Below are 23,000 nucleotides of genomic sequence, written 5' to 3'. Positions count from 1 at the left end.
TTGTCCATTGGAAATGAATCAAGATAAATTAGAGAGAAGTATGACCTCAGTCAAAAGGGGGCTCAGACATCAATATTCTCTAGAAACCAATATGATATGAGCTCATAAAAGAATGGGATCAAGTAATTAGCCTAATCTCCCAGGGAGAGTTTCTGAGACAGACTGTTGCCACCCAATCAGGTAGTGAGAATTTCCAAGAACATCTTAAGAGTAAATTAATTAACTAGGCTTTTATCTCCTAAAAAAATGAGCAGGGCATCCTCCACATACTCAAAGGCCCATTTGACACACTTGATTGGGACAAAGATAGTGCAGGTCTTCTCCCATGCTTAAGGATTCACATTTATGTAAACCAACTTACTACAATGCTTGTCTCAGTATAAATGCTGAATAAATGTTAACTATACCTAACACAGAGTACATTTGCATTTTAGCCATATCTTTTTTTTTTTAAGTATTATGTTCAGTTAGCCAACATATAGTACATCATTAGGTTTTGATGTAGTGTTCAACCATATCTTTTAATCCTAATATACGGTATTGATGGAGGACTTTCTAGGACATTGGCAGGACTACAGATGGAGATATTTTGGAGCCAAGAAGACTCTTGCAACTTTCCTTTCTTTCTTTTTTAACAAATATTTATTTATCTATTTTAGAGAGGAAGAGCATAAACAGGGGGAGGAGCAGAGGGAGAGTGAGAATCTTCAAGCAGACTCCCCCCTGAGCACAGAGACTGATACAGAGCTTGACACAGGGCTCAACCCCAGGACCCTGAGATCATAATCTTAGCCAAAATCCAGAGCTGGCCACTCAACCAGCTTAGCCACCCAGGCCCCCTGTACCTTTTCAAATCCCCTCAGAAACCCATATATACCTAGAACCAATTCCAACCCAGGCAGTTTTTATAAATGGTTCTGGGAGTTGTCAAGGATGCCACAAAGTAATTTAAACATTTTTGTCCACATTCCTTGGGAAAAGTAAGTCAAATCACTTACCATTTGTGTTTCAAACAGTCAGAAATTGTGAGGTCTTCAGAAAGTCACAAAAGTTCTGCCATGGGACCATGTGAGCTCTTAAAATTTTGTGATTTGGGAGCAAGAGGATATATTAAAATTCTTATTAGTTAAAAAGAGGGTAATGGAAGCAGAGTACAAAACTGTTCATGTTTATGTAGAAATTAAATATATATGCAATTTAGCTAACAATTACTTGGAAGAACTTTAAATTTGTGGGAAGTTTAGAAAATGAAGTTCAGGGTTACCTGAGAATAAGCGGTTAGCTTTATTTTATCCATCACTGTAATGCAGCTATCAATATTTTTTCAAATAACCTCAAGTTCTCTGAAGTCTTCTGGATTTAACTCAGATTTCTAATACCATTTTAACATTTTACACAGTGGTTTAATAATACAGAGTCTTCAGCTCAAAAAAAATTAGGAACAGATGGTGAGAATGGACTCATTCCCATTCCTGATGTGCACTTTATTATACTACTTTCAAAGAGTGACTTAAAGCACATTCCAAAAATGTACAGTAGGTGTGTGGATTGTGTCTCCTGAGAAATGACTATTTTGTGGAGTATACCTTTAACTATTGCTATTCCTAGCTCTGTTTCAGAATGTAATGGGAAAACTTTAGATAAAAAACAAAGCAGATATATATCTAGTGATGAAATGCTCAACACAATGATTACTTTATAACCCATAAATGAATTTTAATATTTGAGTCTCTTTTTATTTTTATTTTTTAAAAGATTTTATTTATTTATTTGTCAGATAGAAAGAGCACAAGCAGGGGGAGAGGCAGGCAGAGCAAGAAGCCGGCGCCCTGCTGAGCAAGCAGCCCGAGGCAGGACTCGATCCCAGGACCTGGGATCATGACCTGAGCCGAAGGCAGACACTTAACTGACTGAGCTGCCCAGGTGACCCTGGAATCTCTTTTTAAAATAAAAAGTCAATTCTCCAATATTTAAAAAGGATTTTTACAACATTCAGTATCATACCACAATAGGATATTTTTAATTTTTTAAATTTAGCTTTTAATTTTTGTTGAGTTATAACTGATAAATAACATTACATTAATTTCAAATTATGCTGTACAGCATAATGATTCAATATATTATATAATGCAAAATGATCACCACAATGAGATATTTTTATATACCTGATTTCAGAAATTAATTATGCAAAGATAAGATAAAAATAATAGTAGTAATAGCTAATACCAAGTGATCGGTTATTACTTACCAGGCATTATATTAAGTGGTGTTTATTTTGAAATCTCACTTTTGCTCAAGATTACTCCAATTTTTGCAAATACATTTTTAGATATAAATTTATCCCCAAATCATAGATGAGAAAATAGATACAAAGAAATTAAGTATTTTGCCTTGATTTATAAATAACATACTCTGTTAGATGGCAATTAATAGTAACATTTGAATCAATAGTAGAATAGGGAATATTTAAATGTATACCTACAGAGTAAAAAACTGTGATTTTTGAATGATTACAGTATAATTTGTGTCTATCAGAAATGTAGATAGCAATGAGTAACTTTTCTCCAAGTATACCATTGGCTCAATGTACTCCAACTACATCCCTAAACCCTAGAATTGTGTTTAAAATTTGATATTCTGCTTCATATGTCATAGCTATTTTATTAGAATAATAAACAGAATGCAGAGGTTAGGAGAGGTGGGTGTACCTTTGTAGTGGTAATATCTTGCTATGAGACTCTGCCTGGGGGTGAGGGAAGTGTGGTCTCTCTAGATAGATAGATAGATAGATAGATAGATAGATAGATAGATAGATAGATAGAAAGAAAATAATGATTCAGGTCTCATGCTGTAATAAAACACAAATACTACCAAATGACTGAATAAAATATACTTTGGTGTTCTTGAGTCATACCTTCTCTTAGGGAGATTTTCAAAATGGCATCCTGTCTTTGAACAGTAAATATTTTCTTCATGTGACCTCCGAAAGATCATGCTTGCCTGAGAAGTACAAGATGCCTAATGAAACAAAAGATCCATTTTATCAAGCAACCCAGTGCTGGCTTGCATTTCCCCTGGATTTACAATTTAGGAAGACTGTACTGATTTAAGCTCAGAATTAGTTCTTGCCAAACTTGCATGCTGTATAAAGCAGTGGTTCTTAAACATTAGTGTATATCACAATCACCTGGAGGCTTGTTAAAATTCAGTTTATTTGGGATACCACCCCCAGAGTTTTGGATTCATTAGGCCTAGAATGGGGCTAAAGAATTTGCAACTCTAACAAGTTCCCAAGTGATGCTGATACTGCTAGTTGAGAGATCACACTTTGAGAATCACAATGCAGTGCATGCTATGTGAGTCTTAAAACCAAGCATTAACCGTTTTGATTTGTATATGATTTTTAATAACTGTGATTATTCTTAGAGTAAATTGGTATTATTTAAAATTTTATAGTTAATGTGTATATGTATATGTATTTAAATATATATGTATTAAATAAATATACATATATTTAAATTTCATAGCTCCCTTTTTTCAAGGATGGCTGCCCTATACATGCTTCTCTTCTGGGCACTTGGATCTTAAAAAAAAAAAAAATAGAAATGTAAAATTTTGTGAAGGGATAGATGCATGTATGTAAATCTTCCTATATTACCATCAATTTTAGGTGGCAATTTTGCTTAAATGAAAGGATTGTTTAAATAAAAAATATGGTAATATGCTTCAAGTTGATCTTTCTAAATAGACAATATTATAAAGAATTATCATCTGCAGCTTTCCAGAGCACATATAGACCATATAAAGTAACTGAGGCTTTGTGTTAGATGAGTCCCATTATTTTCTCTTTTACAGAGAAAATCACTTCTTTTAATAGGATTAGAAATAGTATAAATAAAGTTTTGCCTAGCACGATTCCTTCAGGTTTGGAGAACAAATCTTTGGTATTACTTATGTATGCCTTCTCTTTTCAGTAAGTTTACCCTATACACCTAATCTTGAAATTAAAGATTGACTAATACTATTAAAAAAAACATTAAAAGTTGGTCAGAAATTATTTTTCTTAAGTAATTTATTGAGTTCCAATTTACAGTCACTCACATTTGTGGCTTTACATGGAATTCATTTTACAGATTGTTGTCATGTTATTTTTAATGGAACTAGTGAGATACTCTCTTTATCTAATCACTCTACACACAACTATGTTATTAAGGTACGGTATTTAAAGAAATGCTTACAAACTTAAAAAAAAACACGCCTCACATCTGTTTGCAAAGTAATTTTGCAGTCACTAAGAGTAAAACTATATTACTATCAGGAGACACAAAAGAAGGCCAGAGGAGTTGTAGTTTCTCGGCTTGTTTGTATTGTGAGGCACGGTTAAACAAATAGTGTCTCCCTTTCAGGGCTCAGAACCCCAGCCAATAATACAGTTGAGGGCTGAAACTATTTGAAAGGGTGATGTGGCTTTTGTTGGGATCTGGCTGGATGACACTCCTTAGTGGAAAGCCAAAGCGCTCTTGCTCTACCACAAATGCTTTACGAGGCAAGGAGCTTTAGAGAGGGACGACAGCAGAAACGATCAGAAGATTAATGAGGATCCCCACAGCCTGTTCTTTTATGGATTGCCAGGAACTCTTTCATCAACTATATTTACTGAGCAAGTGAATCTACTGCAAAAAAAAAAAAATATATATATATATATATATATATATATATATATATATATATATATATATATGGATTTTCTGTGAGATTGCTTTAAGGTAAGAGACCCTAAACAAAGGGGTTAACAACATTTTGTTAATAATGAAAAACTCAAGGAAAAATAAAAAGAAACAAGGGAAAAAGCTAGGAAAACTTTCATTGTGCATGCCGATTAGACGTTTTGCTCTTCAATGCCAACAACTTCTTTGGGGTTTTCTCATAAACGTAAAGAAGGTAATGTAGGATGAAAGTAAAATATATCATACTAACAATGTATTAATGTATATGATAAATCATTTTAAAACTGGTTAACAAATAGTATTTGGTATTTCAACAATAAAATGTAGATTTATGAATTCATGACGTAAAATTGAGGAAAAATGAGTATTTATTAATTGCAACAAGTTTGATATCAAGTTTATATACTGCCCATATAAAACTCATGTTTTTTTTTAAATAAACAGTGAACAGGTTTTACTCTATTAATGATTTAGAGCAGCAGAGTAAGTTTAAACTTCAGATTCCAACTGTGAGAATGTCATGCGATTCTGTATTACTTTTAAAATAAATGCATCTCCAATAAAGACAGCCCCCTTCTTTTGTAGCTTCTACCTTCCCTTCCTTACTGCCTCCCAACAGTGGTAAGCATGTACAGCTCTAGCAGAAAATAAGCAAGTTAACCTAAAGAGCACATATGATAACTCTGCTAAGAAAGGGTGCTCTATTCCATTGACAGGGACAGCTGCAACAAAGTTAAACTCTTTGTTAAAAACTGTTTTTGGATACCAGATTTTATAAAATTTAACATAGGTATCATGTGGCCTCCATACCATTTTGGATCACTTTATAATGTTCCTAAACAAAACAGCATCCTAAACACAGATGCATATTGACCCAGGATACAATTCATTTAAGGAAAGAAACCAGGGACACCTGGGTGGCTCAGTCAGTTAAGCATCCGCCTTCGGCTCAGGTCAGGATCTCAGGGTCCTGGGATCAAGTCCTGCATCGGGCTCCCTGCTGAGCAGGGAGCCTGCTTCTCCCTCTGCTTGCTCTGCCTGCTGCTCCCCTGCTTGTGTTCTCTCTCTTAAAAAAAAAAAAAAAAGAAAAGAAAAGAAAAAGAAAAAAAGAAAAGAAGCCAAACTAGTGTAATGGAGTCTGAGCACCATCAAAACTCATAATGTAACCTAACCCCAGCCACATATCCATAGTGAAGAATATCATAGTAAGAGGGATGTACTGCATCATCATAAGCAGAAGACAATTACGAATGTCAACTGTGTATGACTTAGAACAAAATTAAACACTTATATTTAAATATGATCTTTTCAAAAATATTATATTTCAGAAATAGTATTGTTTGCACAGTCATATTATATCCATTTGCCTTTTGTTTAACCAAACCCTAAGACTCTTCCATTAGGTGAATCAGAAGCGTCATTCACCAGATTAATAAAAAGTGTAAAGCAGCAGATCTATCCTCTCCTTTCTGAACCAATCCTTTAAAACACAGAAATAAATAAAATGCTAGACTTCAAAGATGTTCCCTGTAAGGCAGCAGGCAGACCAGAAAAGTAATCACATGTACAAAGAAGAATTGAAAGTAAGGTATATCTCTAAAAAACAAGATTAAAGATAAATTTATTTACAGAATTAGAGCTATTTTAAGGATACTTTCTAATCCTGGTTTGGCACTGATAAAATATTTCAATGATAGGAGAAGCTATTTAAAAAGCCCAAGAATGTGCCACCTAGATTATACAGTTATCAGTTTGCCGTATTTGCTTCAGATAGTCTTCCTTCCTTCCTCCCTCTATTTTATTCTTTTGTTAATTAAACATTATAGTTTAATCTTAAAGCTATTTACCATATTTGCTAATCTCATTCCCTTATCTCCCTCCCACTGGTAGCCCCTATCCAGAAACTCAGTTTGTATTAGTCCTATTAATGTTTTAATTCTTTTATAACACATGTATATATTCACAGACAATATACAGCATTGTTCTATATTGTTCCATGTGTTTATGCACCTTATATAAGTGACATCATACTTTTTGTACCATTCTGCAACTTGGACATTTTTACCAAATATTATATTTTTGAAATTTAATCACTTTGGTACATATCTATTGAACTTATTTGTTTTAGCTCTAAATGACATTTTAATATATATATAATATCATTTATTTCCTCATTTCTCCCATTGATTAGTGTTTTGGTTGCTTCCACCTTTTTCTAATTTCTACCCTATGAATAATAATAAATATTGTGCTGGTTTTCAGATAAAATGTATGACTGGCTCAAATTTCAGGCTTCTTTCTCCTCCTGCATCTTTCTCCCTTTCCTCTCCTCCTCTTTCTTACCTTTTCTCTTCTTCCCCTCCCTTTCTCCTCCTCCTCCTTCTTCCTCTTCTTTCCTTCTCTCTTTTAACTTTAATTGATTTATATTCTGATAATGGATAAAATCTTCTATATTCACAATAGTCAAATTTATCCTCCCATAAAAAGATAACCATTTTGATGAAGGATCTGGAACCTATGCCGTATGAGGCTGAGGTAAAAGTCTCAAAGAGATTTATCTTTGAGAGGAGACTATAAGGAGACATAAAAACACTCCTAATTATATAGTGTTTTACTGTTTCTATGCTTTATTTCATTGACACTGGGGAATATCATAAGTTAAGTGTCATTACCCCTCTCCTAGAAATGAGGAAACTAATGTTCCCTGGTCTGTATCACTTGATAAAGGTCATAGAACCAATAAAAACTGAAGCCAGGTTTAGAACTTAAATCCTTCCAAACTTGAACTGTTGCTTGGTCATTGTACTGTATAATTTTCTGAGACTGCCATAACAAATACCACCAACTGAAGGGCTTAAACAACAGAAATTTATTCACTCACAGCTCTGAAGACCAAACGTCCAAAATCAAGGTGTCACACTCCGTTAGAGGGCTCTAAGGGAGAATCAATTCCTCCGTGCCTCTTCCAATTTCTGGTGGTTCCACACATTCTTTGGCTTGTGAGTGCTTCTTATCTCTGTCTCTGTCTTCACATAATAATAACATCTCTATCACATCACACAATGATCCCTCTTTTCAGTGGTTGGACTCATTAGTTCTAGTCTCTTAGCAAGTTTAATGATTATGACACAATATTGGTGCCTATATTCATTTACTGGTGCACTAGATCTCTAGGGCTTATTTACTACTCATTGCCAGTTTGTACTCTTAAACAACCATCCTATCACCTCAACTCCATCCCCTGGAGCACCATTTTACTTTCTGTTATTATTAGTTGGCTTTTTTAGATTCTACATATAAGTGATATCATACACTATTTCTCTGACTTATTTCATTTAGCATATGTTCAAGGTCCACCCATGTTGTTGCAAATGGCAAGATACCCTTCTATCTCATGACTGAATAATACCACGGAACAAATTCTTAAACAGGTAGAGGGAAAAAAGGCCTTCTAAGCTCCTTTTCAACATTATATTCTATACTTCAAACTTAAACTGAAGTGTTCATAAGTTAGCTCTATTTTTCATGATAGAAGCCATACTAGTTACCATGTCATACAATTTGTTTTGAAATAAGACTGAAGGGATGCCTGGGTGTCTCAGTTGGTTAAACCTCTGCCTTCGGCTCAGGTCATGATCCCAGGGTTCTGGGATCAAGTCCCATATTGGGTTCCTTGCTCAGCGGGGAGCCTGCTTCTCCCTCTCCCTCTGCCTGCTTGTGCTCTCTCTCTCTCTCTTTCTCTCTGATAAATAAAAATAAATAAATAAATAAATAAATAAATAAATAAATAAATAAATAAATATATAAATAAAATATTTGAAAAAAAAAGAAAGAGCACTGGAGCACATGCAAGAATGTTTTCAGTTGATTTGTGGAAATGGTAGCAAGAGTTATCATGGTGTAGGAGATCCAGTATGCAAAAACCCACCTGGTTTTAATATTTTCAATTTTTGTTAACTAGGTGGTAGGAATGTAAGTTACAATAATACTAATACGTAGGAGGCAGTGGGTTTTACTGAAAAGAGCATGAAGTTTGAAATCTGATATACCTGAATTTAAATCTTGTGCTTTATCACTATGTAAGTTATCTAAGAGATAGTCTTCTTTCACTTTAAAATTTTGAGAAATAATGAGAACTTGACAGTCATGTGAAGATTTTCTGAATTATCAGACCTAAGATCTTATTATATAACAGTTGCTCAAAAATGTTAAATCTCTTTCTAGTGATTAACTGGCTACACTTAATGGGCTCTTCCATTAAAGTGAATAATCCATACTCTAGAGTAATGTACCTAAATGGCTACTCAGACGTTCTATTTGGGTCCCCAGCTGGCATCTCAAAGTTAACAAGTGTAAAACAAAAATTTTGACTCCACCATAGCCCCAAATACCCTACCCCAAAACTGCTTTTCCTTTTAGATTCCCTCACTCATGGTGGGTGATACCTAGATGATCACACCACAAATATATTTTGATTAATGTCTTTCATCACCTCCCACATACAATCCACCGGAGAGATCTAGTCACTATCCCTCTACATATATCCCAAATCTGACCATTTCCATTGAGCATTGACCATCTTGTTTGTTACCATTTCTCTCACCTGGAATATTGTAACAGCCTCCTAACCTGTTTCCCAGCTTCCATCGCTGGTTTTCACATGGCTCATTTTCCACATGCTAATCAGGGCAAACTTTCAAAAGTGTAAATCAAATCACTCCTATGATGAAATCTTCCAATGGCTTCTCATTGTAATTAGAATAAAATGCCCTGCCATTGTACTTCAAAACATTGGACCATTCTGATAATTCAGGTCTCAGCTCAAATGTTACTTCCTGAAAGAGATCTTCCTTGGTCATCCTACTTGAAGCGGCTCTGTCTTCCTTATCTACCTCAACCACCCCGGATCCCAAATTCCAATTTTATTATCATAGTACTTATTACCATATAAAAATGTCTTCTTTAACTATTTGGGGATGTGTTTACATCTGTTCTGTCTATTGGAAGGTAATCCCCATATGAGAAATCACCTCTTTTGACATCCCACAGTACCTGGTGTCAACTATCAGATAAGCACTCAATAAATGCCATTAAATATTTCAGAAAAGCAGAGGACAGCAATAAAACAACAAAAATTTGTGAAGATTGTGGGAAAATTCTCAAATGATCACAATATATATTTAATATATATTGACTGAAATAGAGAAAATAAAGTAAGATAATTACTTTAAAATTCTAAAATAGTGGAAGAAATGTTAGTGTTTTGAAGTATTGATTTAATATCCTTATCTTCCTTCCTAAAATCCTCCTTGCTGCACATTGAAAAATAGTACGGAACCTAATTACTAATAATAAAGATATAATATTAAGCAATAATAATGCAATTATTATGATTTGGTTTATAAAAGAATATAAGGAAAATAACATCCCCTAATAAAATTTTAACTCACATAAACATTTAAAGATCCAAACAACCATGCATTAGGCTGATTTATGTGAACAGTATACAGGAATTCCAGAATTAATAAATTAATAATAGTCATTGCCTTTAATGAAGGTCAATCAATTTCCTTCTTCAAGTTAATATAATAATTTTGAAGTTTTATAACTCAAGGAAAAACTATATGGAGGCTTGAAAACTATTCAAGTAAGTCATGAATAGCAAAGGTACCCTCTACTCTTGGAAATTTTATTAGTGTAAAATGAACATGAGTATGATTTGATTTGTGCAGTCTTGTACCTGTGATTACTCTAAGTGTTGCCTATTAATTCTTAGAATTATATTAAATATACTGAAGGAAGATAGGTTAATATCCCTTGAGATTTCCATGAGAAATACATGTCTTTTTCATTTGGCTAGTCAGGTGGGAAAATATGAACACAAAGTCAATACTAATTTACATAACATACTGCTACTGTTTCCAAAGGCTCGAGAATATGCATTTTTCCAGATAGTAAAAGTCCCTTCCACTTTATAGTTTGTAAATCACACCATGTACATTAATTCGAGTCTTACAGCAACCATGTAAAGTAAGGATAACAGTGTATTATTTCATTTTTACAAATAAGAAAAAAGAAAAATAAGGATTAGAAATTTAAGTAATTTTTCCAAATTGCATGGTTAGAAAATGGACAATTAAACCAAATATAGCCCAACATTGAAATTTCTGTCCCAGCACACTTTGCATCATACCATCCACCTCTATTAATTTCCTGACAACTAGGACAAGAATTAATTAAAGAATGGTGCCTTAAGTTATTGCTACCCAAGGAAGTGTCATGACATCGATGTTTCCCTGAAACAGCAGATCCAGTTCTGATTCTAAGCAGGAAGTGAGCTTTAGAAGCAAGGAACTAAAAACCCCTCTTGCATCACCGAAGTAAAGAAGAGAATATTAATTCTGCAAAGAGAAAACAGCTGCCAGTAGACACAGAGCTCTCAGAATAGAAGGGCAGAGAGCAGCTGGAAACTACTCCCAGACAGCAGTTTCCAGAACATATTGAAGTGAAGCACAGCTTTCTGTAGAAATCAATTGATAAAGATCTAGTACTTAAAGATTATACACTGAGGAAGGAAAATAGGAAAAGACTGAGAATCTTGTATTAAGGATCCTGGAGTGAGGTCAGACAGATTTGGGCAAGAGAAACTTGAGACAGAGAGATCAGAACCCAGATTGGACAGATCATATTGCTAAATGAGTATTACAAGTCTTATGTGAGGGTAATTTGGAAATATCAGAGCTTACATTATGCCCATTATAAATCTTACTTGATTATACTGTACATTTTATAAAGTCTTCCTTTGGCTTATGGACTCAGTTACTCTGGACAAATAAAGTTACTACCTTCATTAAGTTCCAATATGAAGAGACTTCTCTGAATATCTGTTTATATGAAGATATCTAAACAACACAGATCTTATTAGAGTTGAAATTCTGGAGCCTAGATTCGATTTAATGAGTCAGTTAACCAAGTCTATACCTTTCTGAATGAAGATTATTTCTGTCTTAAGCTGTGTCCATCCACCATAGTCATTGCTTCTCTCAAGGCCGTGATTGTACATGACTATGTCCATCCAGGCTCCCAAAACTTCTTCCACCACAACTGCCCCTGGACCAAAGTGTGGTAATAGTTTGTCTCCTGGTATGCTCTAGATTATTGCAATATCCTTTGTGGTTACCATACACCTACACCTTCATAAGTAGTATCTCTATAAATATATTATTCTAGAATTAACCTAGTGCAAGTATGTCATCTGTTTCCTGCTGGTACTCTAACAGATACAGACCCACATGGTACAAGACTGTTACCTAGTTCTCATCCCAGAGATGACAGATATGAATTTTCGTACTTCCTATTGACACCAATGAAGCTTGGGCTTGTAGAGTTTAAATAAGTTACCCAATGTCACACAGATAGTAAGGTAGCACCAAACTTTTGATGTGGAATAATCTGAGCCAAAACCCCTGATAGTTCTGCTATACTGCATTGACCCTTGAGTTTTTTATTATATAGATTTCCATATATATATATGCTTTATTTCTAACAGAGACTGTTATAAGTGACAGAATGCGTCAACAAAAAAAGATAGTAGAGATAACTTATCTTACCCCTTTATAAATAAATGAGGTAACAAAATTGGTGAAAATGAACTAATTTGCTGAAATTCACAAAGGTATTGATTTCCAACTAAAAAGCCCACTGATGCAGAAAGTCACTACCTAATAAAATGAGGTATAATTCTGATATTTGAGGCAATTTTGAGTAAACCTTACTACTGGCTTTAAGATATAAAATAAAAGTTAGCCAAAGCATAGCTAACATCATACTAAATATAAAACACTAATAAAATTGGGGGGAAAACAAGAATCTCCAATAAAACTGCTATAATTCTTAATGCTTTTGGAGGCTCTAACCAATACAACTAATCAAAAATAGTAGTTAAAAGTCAGTCAGAAAAAGACAAATTTCGTATGATTTCACTCACATGTGAAATTTAAGGGGAAAAAAATGAACAAAGGGAAAAAGAGGGAGAGAGAGACAAAACAAGAAATAGACTCAGCTATAGAGGAAAAAACTGATGGTTATCAGGGGGAGGTAGGCGGAAGATGGGTAAAACACGTGATGCAGATTAAGGAGGGCACTTGTGATGAGTACTGGCTGATATATAGAATTGTTGAATCACCATATCATACACCTGAAATTAATATAACACTATATGTTAGCTACCTGGAATTAAAATAAGAGCTTTAAAAAATAGTAAAGAATAAAAGTGAAAATATGGGGAAAGAAATACAGTTATTGTTTTTATGGATAATATGAATACTTAGCTAGGAAATTCAAAAGAATTAAGAGGAACACTATAAAACTAACAAGAAAATTCCATAAGGTAGCTGGAAACAAAATAAACAAACAAAATGACATATCTTCCTGTATAGCAGTATTAAATAATTGAAAGTATAATTAAAAAAACATATATACTAGTATTAAATATAAGGTACTCAGTAAGAAATGTACAAGAAATATATGAGATTTATATGAAAAAAACTACAAATTTCCTGAAATCCATAAAATAATATTTGAATAAATTAAAAGTCATGAGTTGTCTGTGGATATGAATACAAAATATATAAATGTCTAATTGTTTCCAAACTACTTTAAACTTGTAATACTATTTTAATTAAAACCCCAAAGAGATCTTACCTTAATTTTAAAAAAGTACAAACATTCATGAAGAGACGAGCAGAAATCAAATTTTTTTTTTTGGAAATTTACATAAAGTGATTGGTTTACGTAAAGGAATACATGATAAAGAAAATGTGGAAAACAATTAGAAAAGAATAGATTAATCAACCAATTATCTTGAATAAATGGTAAGGTAATAGAAAAATATCAGCTAAAATCCGTTCTTTATATGACATACCAAAATATATTATAGATTAATTAAAAACTTAAATATAAAATATCAAGACATATAAAATAAAAAAACAATTAAAACTTTAAATGTTTAAAGTCATTGGAAAAAACTAGGGGGATACAATTAATATATTAGCAACATGAAAATATAAAACTGAAAGTTGAGGATATAATGAACATTAGTACAAGATAAACTAAAGTTTGAGACAATATTGAGACAATAGATAAAGAATATAAGAGAGAAGCCATTGAAAAGGAATTTCATGTAATTGTATAAAATGTGTAACTGTATAAAAATGTTGACTATCAAGAGTAATGAAAGACATTGTGAAGGAACTGGAACTCTTATACACTGCTGCTGGTAAAATGGGACAACCACTTTGGAAAACAGTTTGACAATTTCTCAAAAATATTTACTATGTGATCTATGATAAGCCACTGGCCAGACTTATTCAAAAGAATAGAGAAAGGACCCAAATTAATAAAATTATGAATGAAAGTTGAGAGATCACGACCAACACCAATGAAATAGGAAGGATCATTAGAAACTTTTATCAACAGCTTATGCCAATAAATTAAACAACCTGGAAGAGATGGATGCCTTCCTGGAAACCTATAAACTACCAAGACTGAAACAGGAAGAAATTGATTATTTAAACAGACCAATTAATTATGAAGAGATTGAAGCAGTGATCAAAAACTTCCCCCAAAACAAGAGTCCAGGGCCTGACTGATTCCCCAGTGAATTCTACCAAACATTCAAAGAAGAAATAATACCTATTCTCCTAAAGCTGTTTCAAAAAATAGAAACAGAAGGAAAGCTACCAAACTCATTCTATGAGGCCAGTATTACCTTGATCCCCAAACCAGGCAAAGACCCCATTAAAAGGAGAATTACAGACCGATATCCCTGATGAATATGGATGCCAAAATTCTCAACAAGATCCTAGCTAATAGGATCCAACAGTACATTAAAAGGATTATCCATCATGACCAAGTGGGATTCATCCCTGGGAAGCAAGGGTGGTTCAACATTAGCAAATCGATCAGTGTGATAGATCACATCAACAAGAAAAGAGTCAAGAACCATATGATCCTCTCAATTGATGCAGAAAAAGCATTTGACAAAATACAGCATCCTTTCCTGATTCAAACCCTTCAGAGTGTAGGGATAGAGAGTCCATTCCTCAATTTCATAAAAACCATCTATGAAGAGCCTACAACGAATATCATTCTCAATGGGGAAAAGCTGAAAGCCTTTCCCTTAAGATCAGGAACATGACAAGGATGCCCACTCTCGCCATTATTATTCAACATAGTACTAGAAGTCCTTGCAACAGCCATCAGACAACAAAAAGGGATAAAAGGTACCCAAATCGGCAAAGAAGTCAAACTGTCTCTCTTTACAGATGACATGATACTCTATATGGAAAACCGAAAAGACTTCACCCCCAAATTACTAGAACTTATAGAGCAATTCAGTAATGTGGCGGGATACAAAATCAATGCTCAGAAATCAGTTGCATTTCTATACACGAACAAGACTGAAGAAAGAGAAATTAGGGAATCCATTCCATTTACAATAGCACCAAAAATCATACGTTATCTCAGAATTAACTTAACCAGAGACGTAAAATATCTATATTCCAGAAATTACAAATCACTCTTGAAAGACATTGAAGAAGACACAAAAAGATGGAAAAATATTCCATGCTCATGGATCAGAATAAAGATAGTTAAAATGTCTACGCTACCCAGAGCAATCTACACTTTCAATGCCATCCCGATCAAAATACCAATGACATTTTTCAAAGAACTGGAACAAACAGCCCTTCAATTTGTGTGGAACCAGAAAAGGCCCCGAATCGCCAAGGAATTGTTGAAAAAGAAGAACAAAGCTGGGGGCATCACGTTGCCAGATTTCAAGCTATACTACAAAGCTGTGATCACAAAGACACCATGGTACTGCCACAAAAACAGACACATAGACCAATGGAACAGAATAGAGAACCCAGAAATGGACCCTCAGTTCTTTGGGCAACTAATCTTTGACAAAGCAGGCAAAAACATCCGTGGAAAAAAGACAGTCTCTTCAATAAATGGTGCTGGGAAAATTGGACAGCTACATGCAAAAGAATGAAACTTGACCACTCTCTCACACCATACACAAAGATAAACTCCAAATGGATGAAAGACCTCGATGTGAGACAGGAATCCATCAAAATCATAGAGGAGAACATAGGCAGCAACCTCTTTGACATCAGCCACAGCAACTTTTTTCATGACACATCTCCAAAGGCAAGAGAAACAAAAGAAAAAATGAACTTGTAGGACTTCATCAAGATAAAAAGCTTCTGCACAGCCAAGGAAACAGTCAAAAAAACTAGGAGGCAGCCCATGGAATGGGAGAAGATATTTGCAAATGACACTACAGATAAAAGACTGGTATCCAAGATCTACAAAGAACTTCTTAAACTCAATACACGAGAAACAAATAATCAAATCATAAAATGAGCAGAAGATATGAACAGACACTTTTCCAATGAAGACATACAAATGACTAACAGACATATGAAAAAATGTTCAAAATCATTAGCCATCAGGGAAATTCAAATCAAAACCACATTGAGATATATCACCTTATGCCAGTTAGAATGGCAAAAATTGACAAGGCAGGATACAACAAATGTCGGAGAGGATATGGAGAAAGGGGATCCCTCTTACACTGTTGGTGGAAATGCAAGTGGTACAGCCACTTTGGAAAACAGTGTGGAGGTCCCTTAAAAAGTTAAAAATTGAGGTGCCCTATGATCCAGCGATTGCATTACTGGGTATTTACCCCAAAGACACAGATGTAGTGAAGAGAAGGGCCATATGCACCCCAATGTTCATAGCAGCATTGTCCACAATAGCTAAATTGCAGAAGGAGCCAAGATGCCCTTCAACAGATGACTGGATTAAGAAGATGTGGTCCATATATACAATGGAATATTGTATTCAGAAAGAACAATTACACAAGCCAAGATGCCCTTCAACAGATGACTGGATTAAGGAGATGTGGTCCATATATACAATGGAATATTGTATTCAGAAAGAACAATTACACAACATTTGCAGCAACATGGATGGGACTGGAGGAGATTATGTTAAGTGAAATAAGTCAAGCAGAGAACGACAATTATCATATGGTTTCACTCATTTATGGAATGTAAGAAATAGGAAGATCAGTAGGAGAAGGAAGCAAAGAATGAAGGGGGGGGTAAACAGAAGGGGGAATGAACCATGAGAGACTGTGGCCTGTGGGAAACAAACTGAGGGCTTCAGAGGAGAGGGGGGGTGGGGGATTGGGATAGGTCAGTGATGGGTATTAAGGAGGGCACATATGGCATGGTGCACTGGGTGTTATATGCAAATAATGAATCATGGAACATTGCATCAAAAACTGGGGATGTACTGTATGGTTACTAATATAACAAAATAAAAATTATTGAAAAAAAAAAGAAGATGTGGTCCATATATACAATGGAATATTACTCAGCCATCAGAAAGAACAATTACACAACATTTGCAGCAACATGGACGGGATTGGAGGAGATAATGCTAAGTGAAATAACTCAAGCAGAGAAGGACAATTATCATATGGTTTCACTCATTTATGGAACATAAGAAATAGCAGGGAGATCGGTAGGAGAAGGAAGGGAAGAATGAAGGGGGGGTAAACAGAAGGGGGAAAGAACCATGAGAAACTATGGACTCTAGGAAACAAACTGAGCGCTTCAGAGGGGAGGGTGGTGGGGGACTGGATAGGCCGGTGATGGGTATTAAGAAGGGCACATATTGCATGGTGCACTGGGTGTTATATGCAAATAATGAATCATGGAACACTACATCAAAAACTAAGGATATACTGTATGGTGACTGACATAACATACTAAAAAATTATTATATAAAAAATATTTACTATATGATCTAGCCATACCACTGCTAGTATTTATCCAAAATAATAATAATAAAAAAAGAATGTCTGAACAAAGACTTGAATACAAATGTTTATAGCCACTTTATTTGTAATAGCCCAAAACTGGAAAAAAAAAATGTCTTCAGTAGATCAACAGATAAACAAATGGTGGTGCTTTCATATAACAGAATACTGTTCTTTCAATAGCAGGAATAAACTTACTGATACATGCAACAATATGGATAAATTCAAATAATGTGCTGAGTAAAAAGAGCCACACAAAATGCATGCATATTCTATCTTTCCATTTATATAGAACTATAGAAAATGCAAGATGAGCTATAGGTAAAGCAGATGAATGAGATGTAGGGACTGGTAGGGAGTCGGAGGAGTGTGGGGAGGGTGGAAAACAGGAATTATAAATGAGATTAGTTTAGGGGGGGAATGAAAGCTATGTTATCTTGTCCTATTGATGGATTCACAGGTGCAGACATACATTAGAACCTATCAAAATGTACATTTTGTATATGTAAAATATAAATAAAGCTGTTAAAGATGTTAAAGATGCAGAATGACCATGTATTATTACCTTTTATATTCAATTTACTTTCATTATTCTGTGATTACATAATTTTGTGGCCAGATTCTAACCTTGTACCGGTAACATAGTGGGTGAAGAATTTCCCTCAAGGGAAAGGCTTATGGAGGGAAGTTACATAGGACTTTGAGGCAGGGGATATTACACAGAAGTCTCTCCACAGAATCTACACATAGGAGTGAAGACAGAGAAGCAATAGGAAGGAAAGATCAGAGAAATAAGAAAGGTGAACATGGGTTAGTGAGAGGAAATGGGTTTTGAAAGATCCAGGAGCATATGTAGGCCACGGTCAGTAGTTAAAGACACAAGAAATCTGCCAGGCTGATCACCTAACAGGTACAGTCTAGAGTGTCTAATTAGATTTGGAGAGCCTAGCATATTTCATTGGACTAGAGTAAGACAGGTGACACATCTGTTCTAAGGTAGTTAATGAATTTGCTGATTAAATAAAAAAGAGATCTCTCAGTGATGCCCCTTCAAAGGAAGAGAAATCTTCATATTTGAGTAGGAAGAGCATTATGCATATTGTGTAAAAAAAAAAGACTCTGTTGATGAAGTTGAATTGTGGCTAGAAAGGAAGGTATATGAACACTTTCTTTTCCTTCTGTGTATATAAAATAATTGCTCTTTGAAAAAGTAAAATCTCAATTTAGTGATAATGCTTAGGGATTAAGATGTTCTTGTTAATTGAATTTTTTATTTATACAATCATCGATGACAATCATAGAATTTCACAGCTGGAAAGGACCTTGGGGATCATTTAGTCCAACCTCATTTCATAGATTAGGCAACAGAGGACCAAGAGGTTAAGTAAATGGCCCAAGGTGGCAGTCAATTAGTGACAGAACTGGGATTATAAGAGAAATTTAACTAGAACATGCTTCTTTGTTTCGATCTTTGTGATTGAAAAATTTTCTACTCCAGAATGTCTTCATCTATTAAGTGTTTTAATATGAAAATATAGGAACTCTGAACCCACAAAGAGGTTGTGCCCACAATTTCTTCTTCTATTAATTTATTTAAAAATATTTATTGAACACCTACCAGGCACTGATTAAGTTCTGAGAATAAAAAAAAAAAAAAGCACGAAGAGCTCATAGGCTTCTGACAGAAAGTAAATGTGATAAATATTATGAGAGATGAAAGCACGGGTCTCTGAAACCACAAGAGAGGGGTGTCTGCTAGATGGAAAAGAGTGGTGACAAATATTGCATTAATACACACAATATATTAATTAGGGACACACACACACACATACATGTAAAACCATAAAGAAAAACAGAGACACAATTATCACAAAATTTAGGATAGCAATTACCTCTAAGATGAGATGAAAGGAGGCAATTACCAGAAGCCTATTCAACTGTATTAGTAATGATCTATTTCTTAACTGGATGGGCACATGTGTGCTCACTGTACCATTTTTCAAATAATTATATAAAACTGTTTGTGAATAAAAAATAAAATATTGTAAGCAACTTAGAGGTAAAGAGAATGAGAATGAATGGAAATTATAGTCCTTCCCATGATAAAAGGAAGAAAGGTGATCTGGAATTGTTCAAGAAGTACCAGGGGCAAAGAAAGGAAATATTTTAGGTTTTCTGGTGACCAAGGTGAAATAGATTGAAAATTAAGCGGAGAAGACTATCAATAGATAGAATTATGGAAATTGGAGAATGTTAAAGAAGCCATGTTTTAACATGGTGGCAGGTATCTCTTTCTTTCTGTTGGACAAAAGAAAAATGGAAAAGAGTTAATGGTGAGAAATATTAGAAGCAAAGACACTGTAGGGAGCACCCCTAGGGTGCCCATGGTTGTCTTCACAAAGAGGCTTGGTCTTTATTTTCTCTGAGAGTAAGGGCAAGAGGTGGTAAGAGAGGGCTGGGGGAGTGGAAGCGATGGGGATGGCAGAAATGTTCTTAGGAGCTGGAAAGAAATGAGTGAGTGTAAAACAGCTTCTAAGGGACACAAAAATCACCATTAAAGTTTATCTGAGGCATATCTGTAGTTGATTACATTGGCAGTCTTAGGACCTTTTTATTTTTTAAGCAATGATAAACAAGCTGGCTGCAGAAGTAGAGAGCTCAGAAAGCTTAGAATAGCATAGAATGTGCCCTGGAATTGACTGAAGGAGGGAGGAAGCATAGGGTGTTGGGACATGTCATACATTGGTCTGGGGTATGAGTTGTGGAGCTCCAATCAGGCAAACAAAAGAGTGGAAAGGATGAAGCCATTTGGACCTTAATTTAAATCCACTGGGACAGAACAGGTGTGGAGATTATGCTTAGGATTCAATAGTTAGATTTATTGTGAGACTAACTACAAAGTGCAGTTGAAAGGGGAAGGGGTGTAGGAGGTAGTATGAGCCATGAACAATGTACAAAGAATGTAATAAACTCAATTTGGATTCAGACAAAAGTCAAAAAGGGGTTTGCAAGAGCAGGTGTTAGATCCCAGCAGGAAGGCAGAACAGGGCTATAATCTGCTTGATGGCCCAGGAAATTTAGTGAGGAAAAAAAAGGGTCACTATTCAGAAACAGGTCTGTAGGTGGAAAATAAGGGCCCCATTAGTAGGTGGGTGTTTAGAAGCAACACTTTTGTACATCTAGAAGGGAGCAGAAAACGAGACTGGCTTATTTATTAGTCCTTTTTTGGGAACTGGATCCCCTCGGGATAAGAGTGAGAGTGACTCTAAGGTCTACATTCCAGAGCCTCTCGCTAGAAGAGTCACTAAGTCACTAATTATCTTCAGATTGGTGTCTAAGGCTGTTCACCAGTTCAGTAATTCTTTCCTAAGTCAGATGGTTTAAGAACTGGGGAATACGAAGGTGTACTGGATGTAGAGAAGTGGACTCAGTTCTATCAGTGGAGTCAAGAGACTCCACTATAACAGTAGAGTCAAGAGAACCGAGGTGGGTACTGTCAAAGTGAGCATGGTAAAAAATGGTTTAGGTAAAAGAAAAAAAAAATTAACATCAGGCCTAGGAGACTGGCAGAATTTGGGTCCAGCAGCCAATGAGATTCTCTCGTTGTGACTAATTCAATATGGTGGTTATCTTCGGGTTTTCTATTTGTTCATATCTCTACCAGACTGTGCCAAATGATTTATAGTCATCTCTGTTTCTTCTTATAGATGGACTTCAAGATCACATTCATCAGAATGTCAGATCATGGGTTAGTGTTTTTTAGACTTGTGTTATTCTTAAGAAGTTTGAAATATTCCTCAAAACACATGAGCACCAGTGCTGTCAAAACTTCTATAGTATATGAAAGTGCCACAAAATACAGCAGAAACAAAATCAAAACAAAACGAAAAACGCACACCTGACTTCATGAACGGTCCAATCAATTTCACCTATTGGCCGTACTTTGAAAAATGACAAGTCAGAGTCGCCAACCTTGATTATGGAATGTGGTCTCTCATTTGGGAAGGTTCAAAAAGGGGGGTAGGGGAGGAGTACAAGTTATGAAAAAAGATATGACATGTGAAAAATAAAAGGAATAAGGCTACAGAAACATAGGAGCAAATATTTGTATAAAAAAGAGAGATTGAAGGTATATTTTCACTTATGAAAATTTTCCTTATTAAAATGTATTTTAAAGTTATCTTTTTAAGTATGAAGGATTGACTCTTAAGCAGCTGTGTGCAGAAACTATGCTGTAGAAGCAATGTTCTTCGCTATGCAACACATTATAAAAGAAGCAGGTCTATCGGGGCATCATCTGAAGGAAGGGTATTCATTAAAATACCAGGAAGATCTTAAGTTGATTTCACTGAAGGCAGTCTCACAACAGGAGCTCTGAGTACAGTGTTTTAGCAAAGTTCAGTATATATTTATATTTTAACACTTTGGAATAAAAACTACAATTTGCTTAGAAATTAAAACATAGCACAAGAATCTATGACAAGAATACTAAAAAATTTTCTATTTCATCGTCTTAAAATTAATTTATTAATACCTTATAATTATTTCACTATCGGTGATATCTTTAATTTTCACCTTTTAAAAATATATTAAAATGTTTGAAAGTTATTTAAATTATTACTATCCTCCTTATTGTTGATTTTAATTATTATCTACGGAAAGTTTAAAATTAGGTATTATTTGTTCTAAGCACAAAACTTTCATGAAGGCTTTTCTTAACCATACTTTCCCTGAGAAATAATCTAAAGTATCTTAATTTGATTCATGCTCTTTAATAAATAATTCCACTTAATAAGAAATTTTCTCAAAATGCACATGCTATTCAACTTTAGTCCATATAATTTTGAACTATTGTTCCGTAATAAAGATACATTTTGCTAAAACATGCCATTGTTCATTTTTAAGTTAGTCTTGCACATGCATGCAGCTGCCTAAGGGTGAACAAAATTTATGGCTGTATAAAGTATTAAAATACACACACACACACACACACACAAACACACACAGAAAAAGCCATCCTTATTCATTTTGAATTTTGTCTAAAGAACAAGCAATCATGGAAATAGAAGAGAATTATATCAGTCAGGTTCCCAACAAGAAACAGATGTCACACTCAAATCAGGATAACTCACCAAACCACCCAAATATGGGACTATTTGCAGAGACAGTGGTGCAGGGCAACCAAAGAGTACAGCACAGCAATGTGGGGTTAGCAGTCACTGTGTAGCTGCTGCACCTTGACCCAAGGGACGAGAGAGGGAGCAGGTACTGGACAACTGCAGAAAGAGAGCCAAGAGAATAAATACCAGATCTTCCACAGGGCTCCCCAAAGGCCAGACCCAACTAGAAGCTTCTGGGCACAAGAGGCCAAGTTG

The sequence above is a fragment of the Ursus americanus genome, chromosome 11 (assembly GCF_024610735.1).
Source record: "Ursus americanus isolate L20-20 chromosome 11, mUrsAme1.1.p, whole genome shotgun sequence".
In the NCBI taxonomy this organism is placed as follows: Eukaryota; Metazoa; Chordata; class Mammalia; order Carnivora; family Ursidae; genus Ursus; species Ursus americanus.
The sequence above is the reverse complement of the archived record's forward strand: the minus strand, read 5'-3'. Positions refer to the sequence as shown.